The 22734-nt window shown below is 37.6% G+C and overlaps 1 protein-coding gene across 9 annotated transcripts in view; it reads right to left on the bottom strand.

Moving 5' to 3' along the window:
* Positions 1-22734, bottom strand: part of TCF12 (transcription factor 12) — a 160850-nt gene that overhangs the window by 79996 nt on the left and 58120 nt on the right. The window lies entirely within an intron of this gene.

The following is a 22734-nucleotide window of genomic DNA, read 5'->3' as shown; positions in this document are numbered from 1 at the left end:
GGACTGCTGACTGATTAGAGAGAAATCTGGCAGGAAAATAGGATGTATCATCTCATTAAGTCTACTCAAGGTACTTCTAAAAAATTCAATGTAACATATCAATAATAACCATTTTACAACTTAAGGGAAGTGCTATTTTATTTAAGACAGAAACTAATGGCTTTAAAAACTTACAGACCAAAATCCATTTCCATTTTTGCCATAAAACCCAGTAATAACGTACCCTCCTCAAGCAAGGAAACAGAGTCCTGTTCGCACCATGGCGGCATGTGTATTCAAGAACAAGAAAGGGGACAAAATTTCCACCTGTAATGTTGAAATATGGTGAAAAGAACTTTCCAAAGAAAGGAAGGAGCGGGCATGGGGGCTTCCTCAGCCCATGCAGTGCTATGCCTGCCTCCCAGACGGCCATCCCCATGTGGGGCAGGAGCACGTCACAGGCACTACAACAGACGCAGGGTCCCAGAGAAAGCATCGCCATCGTTACATAAATAAACCAATGGGAGCTGTAAGCTAGAGGCATTTCCTCCTCTCAAGAGGAAAAGACTCCCCCCCAACCATGTTCTGCAAAAATACATAACAATAGTGAGAGCTATTAAATGATAGATGGACTGTAGCAACACTCATTAATGAATTGTATCAGCAAACCAAAAAAAGAAAGCCTCAGCGCTCTTTACACCCAAACCTCTGACTGCAGCTTGAGGCTGAGCAGGCCCCTCAGGATCAGCGTTACAGTGGCTTCCTTTCAGAGCCCAGGGGCAGGCACATCCGAGCTCTACTCGGTACGTTTCTGTAGATGGCCCTTCTACTGAAGGCCTGCTGGACTTCTGCAACACCCTTACACTAAAGCATTAACACGACTGGATCATCAGCGTGCTCCCTACAGGCCACCACAGGTCACAACCATCAGAAAAGCGATGCCTGCTTTTGGAGCTTTTCCAGAAGATAAATCAAAACCAAACACACAGTTTTCTCATTGCCAATGCAGTACTTGCAGATTCCCAGAATATTACTACCAGTGTAACTACTAACTGTAAATCCTACTAACTGGAGTGTAACCTATGATGCAGGTAGTCATTACTGTAACCTAGGAAGAACAACCATGCTATTTTGTAAATACAGTCCTGTAGAAATTCCTTGGTGGGTCAGCAAATACCAATACAGAACATAAAGTCTGTCTTGAACGTTTCAATTTTATTAAGTGTTGGGTGAGGCTTTGACTCTTACTTTCCTTGTGAAGCCAACAAGGAGATGAGAAGTCCAGAAGCTGGTAGAAACAGTCAACTTCCTTTACTGGTCCTGGAAAGAATTTCCTCAACTCCAGGTTTTAATTCTTCAAATTTACAGCAACACTGGTACATATTTCCCTATCCTACTGTTTCCGAACAGTGACCCATAAATTAGAGGGATCCAAAAGCCAACTGGCATACTAGATATGATGCTGTGTTTCTCCTAATTCCAATATGGAAGAAGGTAGCGGTGTTGATTTTTTTAAACATTGAAAGCCTATCCTGTGTTTTCCTGGGATTGTCCATCCACAACTGCAGTGGTAAATGAGAGACTTCATAATAAGAATACAACCAATAATTTCTTTAAGTTCATAGAAAATTCCCACCTGGCTGTGATTACCACACACTGAGCCTGTTATGCAGGAGGAAGATGAATGAACCCAGAGCTTTACGCAGTATGATGTGCAGCATGAAAAACTAAAAGAAACCCTGTATCTTAAGCTAACTCAGATTTTAAAAGGTCCATAGTCAACGATCCTTTTTATTCCTCCCTCCTCAAAATGAACTACTTCCTGGCTGTTTACCTGCTGAAACTCTGGATGATAATTAGAGACATTAAACTGGGATGCCAACCTGTGAAGTTGGCAGTGGGGCACGTAGACTGGACAGACACACAGTATCTATAAACACAGCCAGTATCCCTCTTCCCAAGTCAGGAACCACATCCTCTCCATGTGCTTAGGTACTTACCTCAAAAGCTAATTAAATAATTAACAAATTCATACACATGTGATAGCGGTTCAAAGGAAAAAAAAAAAACAAACAGCTATTTTGGGTAAGGAAGGTCAACTATAGAAGATTTCCAGACAGGTGTTTTAAATGACTCTCCCAAACAGATATTCAAAAGATGCCTGCTTTTCAGGCAGCAAACCACCTGATATTATTTGGAGTATAACTCAATCACAAGCACACAGGAACACGAAGCCACCCTTTGTAGCTCTATCTGAAATCCTAAATGTGGATTTATGGTCCTGATCCTTCATACAGCTACATACGTGCTTAACGGGATTATGCATGCTTCAAGTCTCATAGATGGTAAAGTATTTGTAAAATTCAGAGAAAAAACTTAGGCACACAGATCATTCAAGTACAAAACATCAGACTTGTGCAAATGTTATGAAGCATAAATCAAAACTAGTACAATTCCCACTGTATCAGATAATTACTGATATAAACAAATTAAACCATTTTAACAGCATTTTACTTGCTTATATCACAAAAGACTTCATTTTTTTTCCCTTCTAAAAGAAAACGGTATCATCAGAGCATCACCAAAGTAGCAGAATGTTAATTAGAGAAGCATTCATTTTGCTTATGATAAAAAAAGCCATCATTATTCAGTAAAACAACAGAACTGTTTCAAAGAGCTTTTTTCACATTATCTTCGAGCCTTATGTATTTCTAGAACTGGAGATACACTAAAATATTTTGAAAAGTGAAACCAGTTTAGGTATTATTTGAACAATCATGTATGCGTGTGTGCACATGGAACAACTCCACCTATGTTTTAGTATATCCAAAACAGTTCACCTGCGTATATGCAGTTTGACTGAGATTTTACTTGCCTGAATAAGACACGTTCTTTGTTTACTACTTTTTATTCTTTTTTTTTCCTCCCCCTATTACAGGCAGGAAATAAAAAGAAATGCAACTCTTTTATGTAAAGTAAATCCATCTGGATGTTTGCTGCATCCTATATTATAAACTTGTGATCCCCAACCGGAATGAGTTATAGTGAAGCTGCAGGCAAAATTGTCTCCATATACCACAATCCATTATCCCTGTCAAGTTAATGTTCCATGTTGAGCCATATGGCGTGGGTACACACTCAACAAAGGAAATTCCTTAAACTTGTTATAATCAGCACTTACAGTCGTCCAAAAAAACTGACATAAACAGCTTTATTGTGTTTTGTGCATTTCAGTTGATATCCATGACAAAAAGAGGAAGCTTCAGGAAGAAGAGGGAAGGGAGGAGTGTGGGGGGGTAAAGTTGCAGTAGTAAAAGGGGGGAGGGAGAGAGACTGTGCATTTCATAATTACACATTTTCCTTAGCAAGTGATTTTCAATTACAATGAAGTGTCAGGAGCCTTGAGCTGATACACTGAACCAGATTAACAAATAAATGAAAACCCCACCTCGATACCTCATATTCCATGCACTTAAGAAATCCTATAGTTTCAAAGTGCCTGACTCACATGAAGATTCTCAATTTAAAAAAAAAAATTTGAATCATTTTTATTCCTGACTTTGGAGAAAAGGTTTTCCTTCAGCTGTTGTATAATTACTACAAATTTAACAATCCTTCATTAACAATACAGTAATTTAACTAAAATATCTTTCTATGCATTAAGCATAGGTCACAGATGAATTAAGGACTCCCAGAAGCCTCTGCTACCTGGCACAACCCATCACATCAAGCCTAAGTCAAGGTACAAGTAGAGCAGAACTTCATTCCAGCCCCCGCAGTGACAACAATAAAACGCTGAGAAAACACACTATCAAATACTGAACTCAGCATCAATTTCTGTTAATTACAGCCTTGTCAGCAACGTGATTATTCAAACAGCTCATGCAAATGTTAATGAGTCCTTATTTGCATATTTATTTTTTCCTTTGTTGAAATGTCATTGATTATTACATTCTACAATGATGAATGCTGCTGATGATGTGCTCTGATATGTAATTAGTCATTAAGTGGAATGAATAGATCAATTATGAAAAAGGAGTGAGATTAAGAAATATCAAACAAGACCGCCCAATGTAACTATAGAATTTTTTTTTAAAGGAACTAAAATAATTTCTTGGCATTTAAAGTGCAACATCAGTAGTTTTCAATAAATAAACTACTACTTTTCTGAGGTTAAATAAGATCTTCCACATGCACTGCTACTTTGATAATCTAATTACAATAGCAAAGTGCTTTTGTAAAGCAATAAGAATTCTGCAGAGTAATACACAGGTTTGGGGGGCTGGTCTGCCCTCGGTTTTTGTTTTGTTTTGTTTTTTTTTTTTTTTTTTTTTTTTTTTTCGGGTGGTTTTGTGTTCCCCCCTTCCCCCCCCCCCCAAGCACAACACAGACTATCTGGTCTTTTACCAGAAATGAAAAGAACGCGAGGACTTGCAGCAACTCCACTTTGTTCTGAAGGCAAAGGTTCAGCTGCCTTTTGCAACTGCCTGCTCTAACTATCCAGCCAGCACTCGCTATTTGCGGATGAAGGGGAAATAGGAGAGAAGAGGAAGGAAGGGAAAAAAAAAGCCAACAAAAAACCACATTACTGCAGACCAGATGGGAACATTCCACATGACCAAACCAATCAATCACCTCGGTGGGGCGCAGGTGCAGCACAGCCGTGGAGCAACACACCATTTCACAGTCTATCGGGCACAAACACATGGTCACCAATCAATGGCACCCCGAGGACCTGGGGGGGCTCTCTCGAGCCTTACTGGTCCATGCCTGATGACTTCATAATCACACATCATTTCATTCACTGGAGGATACGAACCAGCATTCTAATAACCTTCCCTGGAACCTGCCACGTCGCGCATATTAATAGAGCGCTGGGAGAGCTGTGGCTGCCTTCCTGCTGCAGCCCGAGCAGGGCGGGTGAGGAGGAGGCAACCTGGAGCTGAGAACTTCTGCTTCAGACCAAGATCAATGGCAACATTGCTCCTCTCGCTGAAATAAACTGTGTATAATGCTCACGCCTTCCGCACAGCAACTGTTAAACAATAGGAGGCGAGCCGAGAAAAAGGACATAGCAGGAGGAAAATCAATGGAAGAATGTGCTTCTGCATTTGGCGATGTGTTAGATAAAATTCTGCAACGAGCAGAACCCCCATTAATGAAAAAATCAAAGTTAAAGCTATGAAGAAAATCTACATGCTTTCCAATATGCCTAATGAAAGAAAGGGTTTCATTTCTTTTTGAAGCAAGCATCACAGATGATGTTTAAAGCAAGTACAGAGAATTACGCAATTTGACATGTTCAGGCCATATTTAGACTTGAATCCGAGCACTGTTTTTGAGTAGATTTTGGGAAAATTTGCAAATTACAAATGTTCATTTGCATTTGTATTCCTGATGACTTACGAGCATAATACACATTACCGAGAAAAGGATATGGAGGGATTTTGGCCAGAGTTTATCACACTGTAACGTTACATACTGTCACTGTTAAAAAGATACTCAGGAAACAGATGTGATAGAGTGCATCACCTCTTGCCATTACATTTTGCTTTGGGGCTAGAAGTCCAATGAGTTACAACTGAAATGTAAAAAAATTGAACTATTAATGTGCTGTTTTCAGGTGTAGAATTCTGCAAGCACCGAGGTAGTTCGGACTCAGCCATGGGATATCAAAGCCAAGAGCTTAGCCTTGTTTTTATTAAGTTGAGTATATAAACAGCAGAGACTCTGAATTATACATTTAAATCATGCAAGTTTGATGTGCAAACCACATCAACTTTTATGCTTTCAGGCATAAACTGCTGAGAACTACTTGGAGAAATAACTGAGTCCTGTAGCCCAAAAACTGCACGTGACAAAAAGGCAGATTCAGACTCACTGCTGTTGGACAGCAGAACACACAAGGGTTAAAGAACAAACACGAGTAACATCAAAGAAATATTCACCTCCTTTTGCAGAATATATGTTGACCAAGAGCAGTTCAGGAAGTGTTCCCTCTCACCAGAATACAAAGCCCATTAATCAATAAATCATTAAATTAGGGGCCTGATGCCCAGTTCTATTCTGGGCACTTACAGAATGCTAATTACTGGTGTAGCTGGGGGAACACACAGTGTTAAGACCAGAATATATTATTTAGTACAGTAAGTTTTAGACTAAATTCAGCTTTTTATTTTCAAAGCCAGTGGGGAAAAAAAAAAATCAAAAACGCAATCTAATGAATTAAGTACTAATATTAGTCACACTTCATATGCAACATGATGATATGCAAGCTGATGGCTGTGCTACAAGACTTGACATTGCCTTTTCAAAGACAGAAACCTAACAGCTGGAGACATTCACAACAGAAAGGACTAGGAGAAATTTGACAAAATCTCATCCAAAATGAAAAAAAACACACCACGCTTGAGAAAGCTTGAAGTTACCTGTCAACATTAAGCACTAGGGAGAACAAGGGGACAGTTAGCACAAGTGTGCAGGCCAGTCTGCGCATCTCACCTGTTTTCCCTGTGTGAAACACTACCTGAGCAAACCCAAGGAAGCACATGCAAACTGTAAATCCCTGTGCTTTATTGCTTCTGTGTCAGCAGTCATCGGTACACCCAGATATTAAACCTCCTGTGGTCATTAGACAAAACTGAGCCTCTTTTCTCACTTACTAAGGTGGGAAAGGAGTGAGGTTTATTTCTTGTGATATTATACCTAAAAAAGCTAAGACAAGGTGATGGCTCAGCTCAACACACGGAAACTAGAGCATAAAAGATAAGATTTGTAAGAGAAACTTCTAAAGAAAGAGTTCTATAAGATAGCAAAAGGTACTAGTACTTGCTAGTAAGAGGATTTCTACGAAAAAAAAAAAAGGCATGAAATGCACCGGAGAAGAATTTAAGTGAACTTCTGAAAACAATTTAAAAGAAATGCATGGCACAAGTACCAGGAATCCAAATATTCAGGATATACAAATTATAGCATAGACTGTAAGGACATCAAGAAAACAAAAAAGGATTTTAACTAGTTTATTCAAATAAATGAGGGAGCTGGATTGGAATTTTAATCTGTAAACAAAACAACACACAGTTCCTGAGACATTTCCTAGAGTAAAGGGCTCCTGTGAAGATGTGCTTATACTATGATTCTTATCCCTAAAATATAGAGAAACAAAACTGAGCAAAACATGATATATAACTCACGAGTGTATCATATATAAATTAATAAAAACTATTTTTAAGATGCTGCTTTGATTTATTCACTCAGTAAAACTAGAGAAGCAGCAGCACTGTGTTTGGAAAACAGAGACACAAGTTAATGAGTAAAACAGTTACCAAAATTTCATCATGGGAGCATAATGGTAACTGGCTACACAGTTAACACGAAACAGCTTTCTGTAAGAAGCATTCACTTACAACACCAGAAATACAGCAAAATTAGTATTTATAATAGAGGTAGAAATGTGCCAGAACTAGCTTATGACAGTTGATAGCTAAGACAAAGAATTTTACAATTTTGTGACTACAAACAGGTTAATAAGACAAGGTCAACATATATATTACCATTATAAGTAAAAGATTATCATTTGCTGGGTATTTAAAAAAAGCTTTACAAAATACATACAACAATTAAAATGACAAAACAAAACCATAGCTACAATTACATATACATTTCCCTCAGTGAATTCAAATCTTAAATATTCACATCCAAAGAAAATCTGTAACATTACTAAGAATGTTCTTTAACTACTACAGAAACATACAAACCCAGTTAAAACTAATGCTTTTAAGTTCAGATACGAGCTACTACTTCACTGGTCCCTTTTACCTTATCATCTATACCAACATTACTCAACTTCACCCATGGTCAACAGAAACTACCCACTTTGTTTTACTTAACTGCATACCTTACAGTCAGCTGTTAGTATCAATCTGTCTGATTTCCATTCGAGCCCCACAGCTAAATTCATTACAAAAACAAAATAAGAGTATTAAATCTTGGGCAGGCATAACGGGCTTTGATTTCAAAATAAGTATTTCTATGACTCATCACACTGCACTTTCAGGTATTACATACAATTTTCATACCAATACAATTTCTTCAGTGTAACACAAATGACACATACTCAAGAGCTGCCACTAACCGAAGTAGCAGATAATAAAAAAAGCTTAAAAAAATTAAAAAGCTAATAAAAGCAAAAACTTTTAATGAGAAAGAAACATTCCGGAAAAGGACTAAGAAAGCATCCTCCATCAGTTAAAGTCTCATTGCAAAGAAGAGTTGAAATTACACTGAGACTAATATAAAAAAAAGTAAAAAGTACAAGGAGCGTTTTTTTAATGTTTTATTATAATATATACTGAGCTGGTTCTTAAAAAGAGTTGATACCTTTTATATTCTCAACAAAAAGAAGGATTTTTACATTACAATAGATATGGTACCTATGCTACTCAGAGACGTTCCCTATTTGAAGGCTGTTCTTGGTAATGAATTTTTTTTTTTTTTTGGAATAACTATCCTTCTTACAGAAAATAATAAACACAAACAGTAATAGCCCTGAAAAAATAGGGAGGAAAAAAAAAGTCTGTGGAAAAACGTTTATTTAGATTTGTCTTTCAAACCTGAAAATAAGTGATCAGCTCTTCTGGCAATGCTTATTTAAGCAAAAAAATGAAGAAGGGTAACAGGACAGAAAGGAGAAAGGCAGCACGAGATTTTCTGTGTGCTAAAGTGGATGAAATACAGCCATCCAGTAATTCACAGTTACATTTCTGTCCCCTTTTTAAGTCACTGCAATAGTCTAGTCAAGAAGAATAGGAGGATTTTCTTAAAGGGAGGGAGTAACGAAGGCAAACAGCTACCTCTTCCTCCAAAACATCATAACAATAGATATTGAACATGCTACAAAGGCAGTTAGAGACACCGTTCTTCACTGATCACATATGAATGATAAAACAACAACACATACATATTGTCAAAAAGACATACATATTATCAAAAAGACAATGAAAAGCAAAGAGGAAGGAAGGACAGGAAAACAAATAGAACAAGTAAGAAAAAAAATGAAGAAAACTCAATGTTTACTTGCTCTTTCCTAAGCCTTGCTGCTGACATACTGTTTCTGAAAATTTGCAAAAATAGTAAAGATGCATCTTACCGTAACAAAACAGTTAGTGTATCTAGTGTTAGACCACTGAATGGGAAAGCTGAAGAACTGAATATTAATTTAAGTTTACCTGTTACAAATTTTGATCCATTTAAAAAACATAAATTGCATTAAATACTACAAACATCAGGCTACGTTTTAAAAATCTTGCTTGTATGGTCCCCCAGGCTCCCTATACCAAATTAATGGAACACTTTACGGAAACTGTTGACCAGATACCTATTTAGCATCTTGAAACTTTAGTTTGTATCACCAGCAGTCACTAACCCCATCTTATAAGCCAATACAACCAAAGAATATCCAAATTCAGACACAGTCAGGAAAGCCAAGAAAATTAGTACTTTTTTATTATTATTTTTTGTGTGTGTTTTGTTTTCAAGACAGAAAAGAGAAAAAAGGTAGGAACACATGTATTAGATAGCATCCTGCAGTTACAACCACTTGACATGATTCTTGTAACAAATTAAGCAAAAAAAAGTTTAAAATGATACTGGCTTTTTAAAGCCAAACTGATCCTTTTTGTGCCTTACTTCTGATTTTGGTCAGCAGTAACCTTGGCATATGTACTCATATGATGCACCTCCTCTTCAAATTTTACTTCTAAACATAAAAATAAAATGTGAAAAATTTTGGATTCAGTACTTTCTAAACTGGTCACACAACAGTAAGCTCAGATGGCTAGTCAAACCAAACATCCCTAGGGAGACAGAGTTACCCTTGAGGCTTTGTGAGCAGAAAATCTTGAGGCAAAGTGATTCATCATGTGTGGCAAGATGACTGTGACATCTAAAGCTTCTTGCCTTGAGCAGCATGGTACATGCTACAAGGGATCACACGCATTCTAAAAAGCATCCACGACACATCTCTGAAGCCCCAGTAAAAAGGACATGCATTAAATAACAAAATACTGGACACTAAAAAAAGCCTATGTAAATTTGTTTTTTCCAGTGGGAAAGTATGAAATCCCCCTTCAGCATATGTGAACCCATGCTGTTGTTCTAACCACAGAAATAAGCTTTTTTTTTTTTTTTTTTTTACCCCTTTTGCAGTCAAACTTACTCTTTCAGTCTCCTCCAGTGTTACTACACCATAGCCTTGCACATTTGTTTAGACATTGGCCATCAATAAATGATCATTTTTCCCATTTAAAACTTTTTCCCATAATGGCTTTTATTATCCCCTAGTTTTTCTAATACACAACACATCATTACACTTCCACTGCAACATGAGAACAAACAGCTTTGGTCGTCCAGATCCAGCCTGCAGTCATCTGTCCTTCCAAGCAGGACACTTACCGTTCTACACGGCCCCCTGTTCAGAACAGGTACTTAATGACCACTTCTAAGACACAAAAACACTTATGCCAGAACAGAAGCAAGACTTATCTACATAACCCACCAACAGCACTGACCAGTAACAGGGGCACAGAGAAAAAAAAATCCTTGAACATTAAGAATGCCAGATATGCTCTGAATTTCACGTCAGATGTTACGTCCAAGTAAGTGCCATGCAGCAAGTAATAACATTACACTACCATCAGATTTACAACTATTTTCATTATATTTACGATGAAGGAAATAAACAGAAAATATACCTACTAAGAGCAATACATCTGCACAAAAATAAAAAAGGCCCTTAGAAGTCAGAAAAAGAAGAAAGGAGGAAAGCAAAGCCAGGTAAAGCCAGGAAAAATGCTGAAGGGCACCTGACTGCGGAGCCTGCTGGGACCGCTGAGATGGAAGCAGCAGACGGATCCAGACAAGTGGATCCAAGGGACAAACATTAGAGGTTTAACTGCACAGTACAGCTACCACAAAATTTATATTGTATAGATTTGAGGATACATGATTCTGTCCAGAAAATACACATATACTGGACAGAAGTATTTATTACTACTGTGCATGTGGCTTAGTGCCAGATAGCTGTCAAACAATGGAACAACATCATACAGTTGTTTGGCACTCCAGACTGAAATGATTGTGAAACGTGCAGTTTATAAATTGTCACTGAGAAATAAAAGCAGAGAACAAAAAATTAAAGGAAATGCAGCCAAGCACCACAAAGACAAGCCCATCATCATTCCTCCTGCTACCACTCTCCATTATCAAATAACACCCCAAGCCATTAGCCACTGGGCAAGAAGAACGTCGCAGCGCAAGGTGAACCGAGCGAGGCATCAACTAGGAGATTCAGATTGTGCTCTCATAGCTTAAGAATCTGAATGCAAAAATGTGATACAAACTCAGATGCCTAAAAAAAAAACCAAAAAACTGGCACGTGGACTTCTCAGCTTTGTTTTTTATGAAGTAATATTTTAAACACTAGTAACGCTAGTGACATTTATCTTAAGCCTAAAAGCATCAGTCCCAGAAGATATAAAGAGCAGTTGTTTCAGCGATTGTAAAATATCTGAACAGATCTTCTACCACAGAACACAGCACTCCCAAAAAGCCAACCTCTCTCCTGTCATTGGGAGGAAAGATTTGATTCACTTCAGGCAAAAGGATGACATTTCCAAGTACAAATACAGACAGAACTATCACAGAAAATAAGAGTATAGTTTCTGATCCTCCGAAGTTGTATGAATTTCACTATTTTCCATACTTGAAGCTCTGTAACAATACAACATAATTACCTGGAAATAAAAATGCCTCTAAAATTAAAGAAAAACAAAAATTCGAGGAAGTTACAAATATGGAAAAAAACCTCTTTTTTTTGACCAGTAGATAGAATATTAAGCTGTTCTAAATGATTTCTATGGTCTAACAGGCAGATGAGCTGCTGCAAACTCCTCATAAGTGTTAAGACAATGTGATCAGAATATTCTTTGCAATATTTTATAAGACAATGATACTTTTACGATAAAGGACATTTCAAAGTTTGGTTCTGTAATGAACTTCATTTTCTTAAATTTCTATTAAAGCAGGCCAACCTACCTGTAGCTTATCTTTTCACTGGGAAATACCTGAGGACTCCAAATAAGTACATAAGTAAATAAAATAAAAAAAAGTAAATAAGGTGACAGCTTGTAATGGACTAGCAATTTATGAAACAAATAAATGATGTCATAGGAAAAAGATTTGACTCTAGATACAAAATATTATTTACCCGAGATGAATAATGAAGCAAAACTTTTCTTTGCTCTCATTATGCGGAAAATCTACTTAAAACTGTAGTACCATGATAAAAGAACGTACAAGTACACTCTTTCATATCTCTTCAGAACTTTTTAAATGTGCTATGAATGTATTTATGCTGCAGTCATAAACTCAGGTATTCAACGTACACCCCAGGGATCAGTCTTGAAGTTATAACTTCAACAGCGTTACCAAGTCATGCTTTATTCTTGAGTCCTTTGCCTTCTCTGCCCCTTTAGCAAGAGGAGAAATTTCAAGATGTTTTATTTGTACTGCATTTGTGCTTAAGTGCCAAGTTTATTATACAGGGCCCTATCACACTGGGAAGCAAACTAAATTTTGTTACAGCTATTGTTATGATAGTACTGTTTTTGCACATGGGTTGTACAATCCAAATTCCTTAGATGACAAATCTGACTAACCACACAGCAAATTATTTGGGATTTTGCCTGCAGGATTTGCTAGTACAATGGGAACATATTTTCCCCGCTTCCTGCAGGATTGTGTTTGTTTTTTTTTTTTCCTCATCTGTATACTAAGCACAAAGAAACATTCCCAGGAAAACAACAGGAACCATAAATCCCAGCCATCGAATCTCAGATCTTGTCTGCCAGACATACAGCAGGTAGATGAGAGGACAGGAGAGAGAAAGTCCAGAGAGCCCCCTGCAGGTTCCTGGCACAAGCTAAGCCACCAGCAGCAGATCAGAAAAGGAGGGCAGGTGGTGGCGGAAGAAGGTCGCAGGTACTGCAAGCAGACTTCCCAACAGAAGCACATGGGTGTGTTCTAAGGGTAGCCTGAAATACACAGATGAAAGGAACAGATACACAGCTTCCATCATCTGTTCAACAGCTAAGAAAACGCATGGTGATGTGATTCAGTTCCCACAACTGGATCATGGCCACTGCTGTCCAGCAGTGTGATGCTGTTTAAGTCATAGGATCACGAATATCCTGAGTTGGAAGGGATCCACAAGAAGCATCGAGTCCAACTCCTGGAGTTCCAGCCACTTGAGGACAATACTATACACGACAATTGGATTGACAGTCATTTCCAAGAGGAAAAAATGCTTCTTGTGGACAAAGTTAAGGAAGAACAGGAGAAAAAAACTCAAAGGAGTAAAAAGCAAGACTCCATACAGATAAAAAATTTGCAGGACACGTGACAGAAACCACAAGCTTATCATTTGCTCTCCTTCAGCAGGTGACTGGGAGGCAGTGAGCAGCTGAGGCATACCCTACTGCTTAAAAAGCCCCATGTGAAACAAGGTACATACGAATGCTGTTCCTGAGAGCTTTCCTCAACAGAACGTCAACCAATAGTTCGCACTTGCACCCAGCATTTGAATGGGAACATTAATAAGAACTTCAAAGGAAGAATTGTTTGTAGTAAACATACAAGATGATTTTGTGAACTCTGTTCTCAGCTATCTTTAAAACTTACGAAGAACTCATGGCCAGAGCTCAGCAGTTCTAACAAAGACAGTAGAGTCCATCTCAACTTGCTTCTACAGCAAGTGCTGTCATTTCTTTCCCATTTCAATTAATTTTTATTTATTTATTTCACTGTTGAACATAAGGCTACTGGTTTCTTTAAAGGAATCACAGCAGTAGGAATCCCATCAGTTTCTTTAATCCTGTATATTCACCTGTATCCTGGTGAAACTTCTACACATAAGGATAACGAGGCTTGTAGTTCTCAAATAACAAAGCTTGTAGTTCTCAAAGCGACCCTGCATCTGGATGCCTAAGAAACGACTGCTTGGAATTTTCAGCTGACTACCTGAGATACATACATGCATTAGAGTGACAGAAGCCAAATGCTCATTTGAAAGCAACAGTGCTGTTCGCCTTCAGAAAATCATAAAGAGACAGCAACCAGCAAAGCCTTGCACATAAAGCAAGATCTCACCGTCACTTAACACAAGTGATGATGATGCATGAAGAGATGCACGTTTCTCTGGTCTTCTGCATGTTTCTGTTGTATGAAAATCTTGCACTTGCTTTTCAGAAAGCAAACTTTGGTGCAATACTGAAGTGGAAGTGTCCAGACATTATATTTGAAGCACTGCACACCTACACTGGTTTATATCTCTAGAGAAAAGTGCAGTGGCCCCTCACAAAACCAACAATATTACAGGCCCTATACCAAAAGGTATTTAAAAAATAAAATTTTATCTGTTGACCAATGGCTTGGTCAATTTCATCCTTTTTGCTTTTCCCTCTGAGGTATCTATGTATCTAAACAAAGCCAGGTTTCCAGCAGCAACAAACATTTGACTCACAAAAACCAAGTCTCTAAAGAAAACTACTAACAACTTTAAATATTAATGCAAATACTATAATGCTCCAAATCACAAAAGCCACTTGTTTTGGCACAAGCAGCCTAGTTACACCATCTTGGTTGATCAGTTCAGAATTTAATCGCTGGACAGAGGCTGCTGAATTTGTTAAAAACTGGACTGCTAGCAATTGACAGGCTACAGCTACATGCACGCGAGAATGAAAAAATAATGGCATGAAATAGAGATCAAGTAAATGATTTGTATGCACCTGGCGATGAACAAACATCTTCATTGCAAGACAAAGACAAGCCATGAAAAATTACAAAATTATCTTTTAATCACCAATGAGCTTTCTACAGTCTCCTGTTTGAACAGAACAATAGTTATTATGTAGATCCCTAAGCAAGTGCCTCATGGGGAAGTTACATCACCAGTACAGGAAAGAAACATCCCCTCCTCCCTTGTCCCTAGAAAGGAGCTTGGCGCCTTCAGACAGACTGAAATTTAAAATCCTATGGCTTCACCCAGCTGATCCCATCCACTGGAACACATCTACAAGAGCCCAGGGATAGCAAGAATCACAGGAGAGAAATATGCCCTTTCAGCATTTCATGCACTGATGAGCCTTGTAACAGATAAACATACCCTACAGGAGCTCAACTGACATGTTATAACAAAGAGGAAATGCAACACTTAAAATTTTCATCAGATTACTATTTATTCCTCTTCTCAGAGTCCGAGTACGCTGTGAATAAATGAACATTCAACGTATCAGATTGTGTTAGCTAAAAACCACGTTTCTCAGTATAATTTTCTCTAAACTAAAATATTTCAACATTTAAAAACCATGGACTTGCATATTTAAATTCCCAGACCAGCAATTCAGAAACAGTTAGTATGACAGAAATTTTAGTTTTAGCTGTAAATGAAACCTTTTCAAAGATGACATTTCATCTTCCTCTGACACAACACTAGGTCACAGTTTTTTCCCGTTACCGTATCATATGCACAGTACCACTGCCAACTGCTAACCAGAACCCCAAGTTCTGCTTGGGGGAGATGCTGGAGACCTGCAGAGACTCGGAGTCCTGGTACGGCACCTGGGCACTGGCAGCATCCAATGAAGAGACACCACCATCTCTTCCTAGCACAGCGTTAAACAGTACAAAGGATTTTCAAGGACAGACTTCCTCACATTCCTGAGAGAAAACCTGTTTATTTCCCCTTGAACCACAGCATTGCAGACTAAGCTTGAAAACGACTCCCACACTGATTTAGAGATTTTCTCATCTTCTCAACTTGCACAATACCAACCCTACTGGTTAAGGATAAACTGCCTGAGCACTCGGGCATATTTGCAAATTCAGTGCATCGCTGACAGGGAGCCAGTTCTGCACCTGCTCACCCCTTCACCTTCTTGCCCTCGAAGCACAGCGCCTCGCCACTGCTGAAGGCAGCCAGTAGCCCAGCATGCCGCTTCCCACGAGCGGCCGCAGCTGAGGTGAGCCCAGCCAGGCAGGGAGGCAGCTGTGGCCACGCACCTACCTGGCAGAGCCACACCTGAGCACCACCTGAGGAGATTCGCTCCTGCCCCGCTGCCACAGCTGCTGGCTAGGAAGAAGATGGAAATCTCGAGGGGGAGAGAATACGAATGGACACCTGCTACAGCGGAACACAAAGGACACAGCGCTCTGCTGCATCTGTGGAAAGCCTTGAGGTATTAGTGTATTTAAAGAAGTGTTAGGAAGGCTATTTGATTGAAATATTACTGTAAACAGAAGGGGAAATCAAGCTTAACACACACTCTTGTGAGCAAAAACCCAAGGGTAAAAATACCCTGCACTTAGCACTGTCACTAAATGACTGTGTAATTTAATTTCCCAGAAACCCATTAGCTTTCACAGAAGGAAAATGAAGAGCAGATGAGAGCAATTCTTCGGTGTGAGCAGAATTTATTTAATGTAATACCTGGGGAAAAAAAATAATAATCTGAAACTGAACCAACAGATATGAAACATTACAACTCTATAAAGCTGCAGACTATGGCAGCACAGGCTGCTCCGTGCTGGCAGCACACAGGACACCACACCTGAGCTTTTACAGGTACAATCACAAGAAGCTGTCTCTGCCCAACATGCTCAGCCACAGGCACAACCCAGCTGGCTGCACGGAAACCCCAGAGCAAAAGAACACACGCTTCCCTAGCATTAAGAAAAAAAAAAAAAAAAGGAAGAGTAAAGGGGACAGCCTGAACAACTTAAAAATATCTTCCCTCAACTTATTTGTGGAGATTTTATATATTCAGATTTGAACTAAATGATAAGTATAATTATCTGGAAGAAGGAAGAAATCACCAAAATTTAACTTAAAACATTAAGCTTTCATCATAAGCAACAAAATACTACAAGATTCACATTTGATTTTGGCTAGTCTAGAACACTATATAAAAAACAGTGCCAATCAAGCAGTTAAGCACACTGACATGCCCCCAAAATAAAGCAGACATTCTTAGAAGGAAAATTAAACATCAGTCTTACATTTACCAATTCATTTTATGTAATACTTTGGACAAAAACTAATTTACAATGAAGACATGCCGATCTGAAGCAACAAAACAGAGTTTTACTGGCGTGAAGCAATGGCAAGATTTACCTCTGGAAAAGGAGCCATGATGAATTACATATAGATGAACGTGCATAAAAATAGCCTGGGTGATTTTTTTCCTAATATTTTCTTCTTCTACAGATGAACTGAGGATACTTACATAACCCAAGAATGGAAGCATGTTCAGTCCTCGTATTTTTAGCTTCAATAATCAAGGCATTAAGTGATTTAATAAAATGTAAATATAATGCCATGAAATTGACTGATGCCACTTACTGTGAAGCAAAATTAGAAGAACTTTTCCAGCAGGGGAAGTTTACAGCCTATTGGCTTGTGGTGCGCCTGTGTCTTACAGCGGGAGACTTGTACCCCTAACTATTGTACCCACGGATGACCTTGTCAATTGCTACATCTTCTCTAAGAACAACTTTTTGCTGCACTCTTGGCTGCAGTAATATTTGACAGATAATTATGCATGATGTGAAGCTTATTAGCTATCATTTTACAAGCTGTGTTCATCATACTGCCCTGCTCCTGTAAAACAGAATGAACTGAAACACTTATAATCTTTATTATGTCTTTATTTTGTCTTTTTCTTCTTTTAACATTTGCCTTTCTTCCTAGTGAATTCTTCGAATTATACAAAATATTCTTCTGACCATTTTCCAAGTTAACACTAATGTAATAAGTTAATAATGATGTGTATAAATTACTTCACATCAATCTTGCCATTACTCATGTCTCTAGAGATCATTTCCATTATGATGCCTTTTTTTTTTCCATGTGTTAGATTAGTGATGACTACAGAAGATGGTTCAAAGAAACCTAACTATTATTTCGGACAAACACACGGTCTGCCAACTCACTGTTTGCACCTGCCCTCTCCCTTCCTGAAAGGTAGTTAAAACAGGATTCTTAGCAAAAAAATGTAATGGCATCATTCTTAACATTTGCCATTTTAATAATAATTTACCTTTGCTGGTTTCTTTCTATTGCCTTCACCAACATAAAATCATTTCATCTTAGACTCTCTACAATTTCAAAATTCTTTTTACTGAAGTGCTACTGAGTAAAAAAAAAAAAAAAAAAAAACCAAACTAGCACTTCAAAAGATTGGTTAGCTCCTTAACTGAGAAAGAATTCAGGTGTATACCTTCTTTTAATTGCATTTTACAGTTCAAAACCATCTCCTTTTACTGAGAACCATTCCCAAAATTAAGGTTTAAATACTTGCATCACCCTTTCAGAACAGTATCAATACTCAAAAGCTCACAGATGTTTCAGTTATTTGCCACAGTATTTGCTTCAGTAAAGTGCTTGTCACTCTACCCAAGCCAACTGGAGTGCTTACAAGTCAAGCAATAGATTTTACAATAAAAATTAGACATAGTAATTTCACTAGTTTGAAAGAAGCACTGACAGAGACAACCATTCTTACACATCTGAAGAATGAGTCAAGCAAGTCAATTAACTGAACAGCAATGCTAAATCCAAACCCATCAAAATCCAGATATTGATTGCTTGTTATATAAATAACCCACAAAATGAGTCTTTAGTCTTACAGTAACTCAAAAAACACCTTCGAAACTTTTGTGGAATCTGGCCTCAACCCATCAAGCACCTTCCTTCTCCTGCCACCCTTTGCATGGCAAAATCTGAACCACTTATGACACTAATTATTGTAACAAGCTTCTACTCCCTCCATCATAAATACTGCCCGATATATGCCTTGATTTCTCTGCACTGTCAGCTCCTCCATACTCTTCATAGTGGTCAAAGAAATTATCGTGGCTATAGCTAGCATGAAACAGAAGGCAGTTTGTTAGGAAGAGGAACACAGTCACCACCTCATTAGAATACTAACAAGGTAAGTGCTACAACATCAACGGATGATATGAAATACACTATTAACTACAACCTCTAGAGCTGGATCCACTAGTGACAGTGAGTAGGTAAGGTCAGGAAGTTGCAAATGATCTACAATATTCTGTATGTGCCAGTCCCACACATTCAGAATTTCTGATTATGACAGTTGCAAATTATCTCAGTTGACTGATCTTCTAAAATTCAATCCAATTAAACTGTAGAACAAGTAGATAACTAATGGGAAAACAGGGAAGTACACTTGAAAGAAAACTTGAAAGAATCATCTCTTTCAACTCACAGAGAGAGAATTCCGCATTTTAAATTCAAGCTTATATTCAACCACCACCTTTTCACTCGCCATCAACTAATTTTTTAATGACTTTTCGTCATGTACAGGCCTGTGGAACTGTTCAGTACACAAAAAATGGACATGGAGCACAGCATGTAAGTGCTTCGCTTTTATTCTTCCTATTCCTTGTGGAAAGACACAAACACACAACAAAAGTTGCCCACTTCTAATTTTCAAGAACAACTAACATAAAAACACTTGAAAGCTATTTTCAGGAGCAATCTGTTTCCTTTCTTCTTAAGCAAAGGTAGAAGAGTTCAATATTACAAAGTTCAGGGAACAGCGCAACAGAAGATACAGTATCATACGCTTGAAGGGTCCTGGCAAAACCTGACCTCTGCAAGTACAAAGTAAAAAAAGGCAGCATAATTACAGAGGAAGGATTCCGGCCTCCTCATGAACAGTTTTCTAAAATGTAATTAAACCAGAAAGTGTTGAATAAGCAAAGATTATCAAGTCTGGATGGAGCTGCAATACAACCAATATATCTTAGCCTGATTTCCTACGTATCTCTATGGATACTAACAGACTATGCTGGTGCCAAGAGAATTCAGTGGTTTTACTTAAAATACAAGCAACAGCCCTTCCTTTTTCATACTAACAAATCAACAGGATAATTCTGGAATTCATTAGTGAAGAACACTAACCAATCCAACATAATAGCTTCACTTCCTCCGCAAAACACTTCAAAAATATCTAAATGAATATGGAAATGCATCTTTCTGTGGCAAATTGTTCATTATTGAATCATTATCAACTCTTGTTAGACAAAATTTCTCTCTTTTGCAATGTACAAGATCATTAAAATGTTTGAGAGCTCCATCATGAAAGACAGTGGCACTTCATAATCCGCTATCTCTTCAGGCAAATATGCTTACGGCTGAACATAATACACAAAATAACAACATCCCCTTGACACACAATTCTTTCTTTTAATGGTGCTCTTAAGCATTGACAGCAATGGTGAAATATGTTGTTGCTCACTTTTTTTTATATATATATATATATAAATAGTTTTTAACTATTCCAGAGATGCATTTCAGTCACAATAAAATGTTGAGAAGGAGTGTGTCTTAGACCTTCAGTGTGGAACCCCAGGCACTCCATCACTCCTATTAGCCTACTGAGCTATTTCCTGTAAGGTCATCAAGTTTATATTCTAGGCCTCCAGCTCCTTTCAGCCTCTGAAGATTCAATGAAGATCAATCAAAGCACTTATCCAGTAACTAACAAAATAGATGTTTTCATTCTGTTGAAGGAAATGCGTCTACAGCTCAATATGAGCTGTATAACATTTTTTGTCTAAAATAACTAATGAGGAAATTTTTTCTTCTCAGCGATGGAAAAAAAACCCAACAGATACAGCTACTAAATAGGAAACTACTCCTCACTGTTTTTATGGATCTTTTTTTATTCCCCTCTCCAAACTTTCACCTTCAGATACTTCGCCAAAATTCATAATGTCAAAGTACAATATACAAAGCTGCATACTATGCTGTAACATAACTAAAATTAACTGTTTTGCTATGACAAGGCAAAAAATGATGGGCAAAATACTTTTAAATTAACCTTTTAGAGTTTTGAGTTGCTAAACTTCTTAGAGGTATAGAATAAAAGCTTTCTCTAAATTTTTGCTGCATAGAGGAGGAAGTACGTGCTATTGCTTCAGCAAAACAAAATCCTTAAGAACAGCTAGCCATAAAGCATTACAATACCATTTCAGTTAACAGCTGCTGTAGGCAAGTGATTGACATACACACATCTTGCAATTCATTAATTCTCCCTACAAAGCAATCTCAATGGAGGCTTCTTTGCAAATCTCTACTAATGATGTAATTTTATTATGCCTAATGGAATCACCTAGTCATCTCTTCAATAAAATGGAAAAACTAGGATGTTATAGTTGCACCGCTGATTTTCTTTTTTCTATTTAAAACATATATGGGTTAGAAATTATTCAAAAGGCAAGAACAAATAGCTTGCTTTTGGTAATATAACACAAAAATCCAACTGTGGTACTTATTTCTGTAAAACAAAATCAGTATCACCTCCAAAGTCTCGAGCCATTCCATACACGCTACCAATCAAAATATTGGAAAGGCAGTTGAGATACTTTGTCTTTTTAGTCTCCTTTATTTAAAAAAAAAAAAAAAAAAAAAAAAAAAGGACAACATTTGAAATAGCATTGAGGTGGGCAGGGAAGAAAACTCTATTAAAATAAAAACTACATTTTAACCTTACTTCAGATATAAGAATCATTGATCAATTGACATGAACTCTTTCCATATACAGACTACAGAGACACTCATTTTAAATTACGTATTTTCAGGTTCACGTAGGAAGGTTTAAATGAAATTCCGGTTTCAGCAGTAGCTTCACTTTGCCTCCATTTCAGAGAAAATTAAAGTAGTAAACAAAGATTGAGCAAAGTAGAAAGATTTCCAAAAGAAATTACAGACCACCAGGATTTGGATTTAGGTAATCCACTTAGATTACCATGGCTATGTCTTAAAAGGACAATACTAAGATCACAAAATAGGTCATGTCTGCAAGAAGCAGAATATATAAGTGAAACAATTTCAAGTTTACAAATTCAAAACAAACATTCAGGACCACTGCTATGTTTAAAATACAAGAAAGAGCATACCTAGACCACATTTTGCCCAACAGTACATATTTTGAAACTGACAGCTTTATGCCCCGCACTGGAATAAGGGTGAGGAGAGTTTCAGACAACCATCAGTACATTAATACGTTTCAGGTAACAGTAGAATCCAGGCAAAGAAGCACCGAAAAAACATTCAATATCTAAGCCAACCATCTAATACATTTTTTTTGGGGGGGGGGGGGGGGGTGCTTGGTTGCTTTTCCTGTTTCAATAGCAGAAAAAAAAAAGTTGGGCACCCAAAGACCTAGAAGCAGTAACAATTTTTGCCCACCTAAAAAGGAGTTTGCAACTATTTCTTAGAAGTGACAATGTTTCTAAAAAAAACAAATAAAAATAAATAAATTGGAAAATGTAAATGAAAAGAGCTGATGTAAAGAATTAAAAAGTTGGGGGTTCTCTTTTTTGAGGTGCAAAAAATAAAGATTACTATTGGTGTCTTTGCAGCAAAAGTTAGAAATAACAGCTTTAAAATCACTTTAATTTCAGTAGAGAAATGCAAAAATCGAAGTAAAGTATATTAGCTTTCTAGATCAACTTGAGAGTATGTAGGTAGTTCTTTCTTCTAGAACATCAGACAATGGCCTTTATGAAGAATTTGCCCAACATTCAAATAATTCAACAGGAAAGTCAGTGTTGCCGTGAGAAACAAAGCAACTTCCAGATGCTTGACATGTCAGGCCTAGACAAGGG

The sequence above is a fragment of the Cygnus atratus genome, chromosome 11, assembly GCF_013377495.2.
Source record: "Cygnus atratus isolate AKBS03 ecotype Queensland, Australia chromosome 11, CAtr_DNAZoo_HiC_assembly, whole genome shotgun sequence".
Classification (NCBI taxonomy): Eukaryota; Metazoa; Chordata; class Aves; order Anseriformes; family Anatidae; genus Cygnus; species Cygnus atratus.
This window is presented reverse-complemented; position numbering and strand designations above follow the sequence as displayed.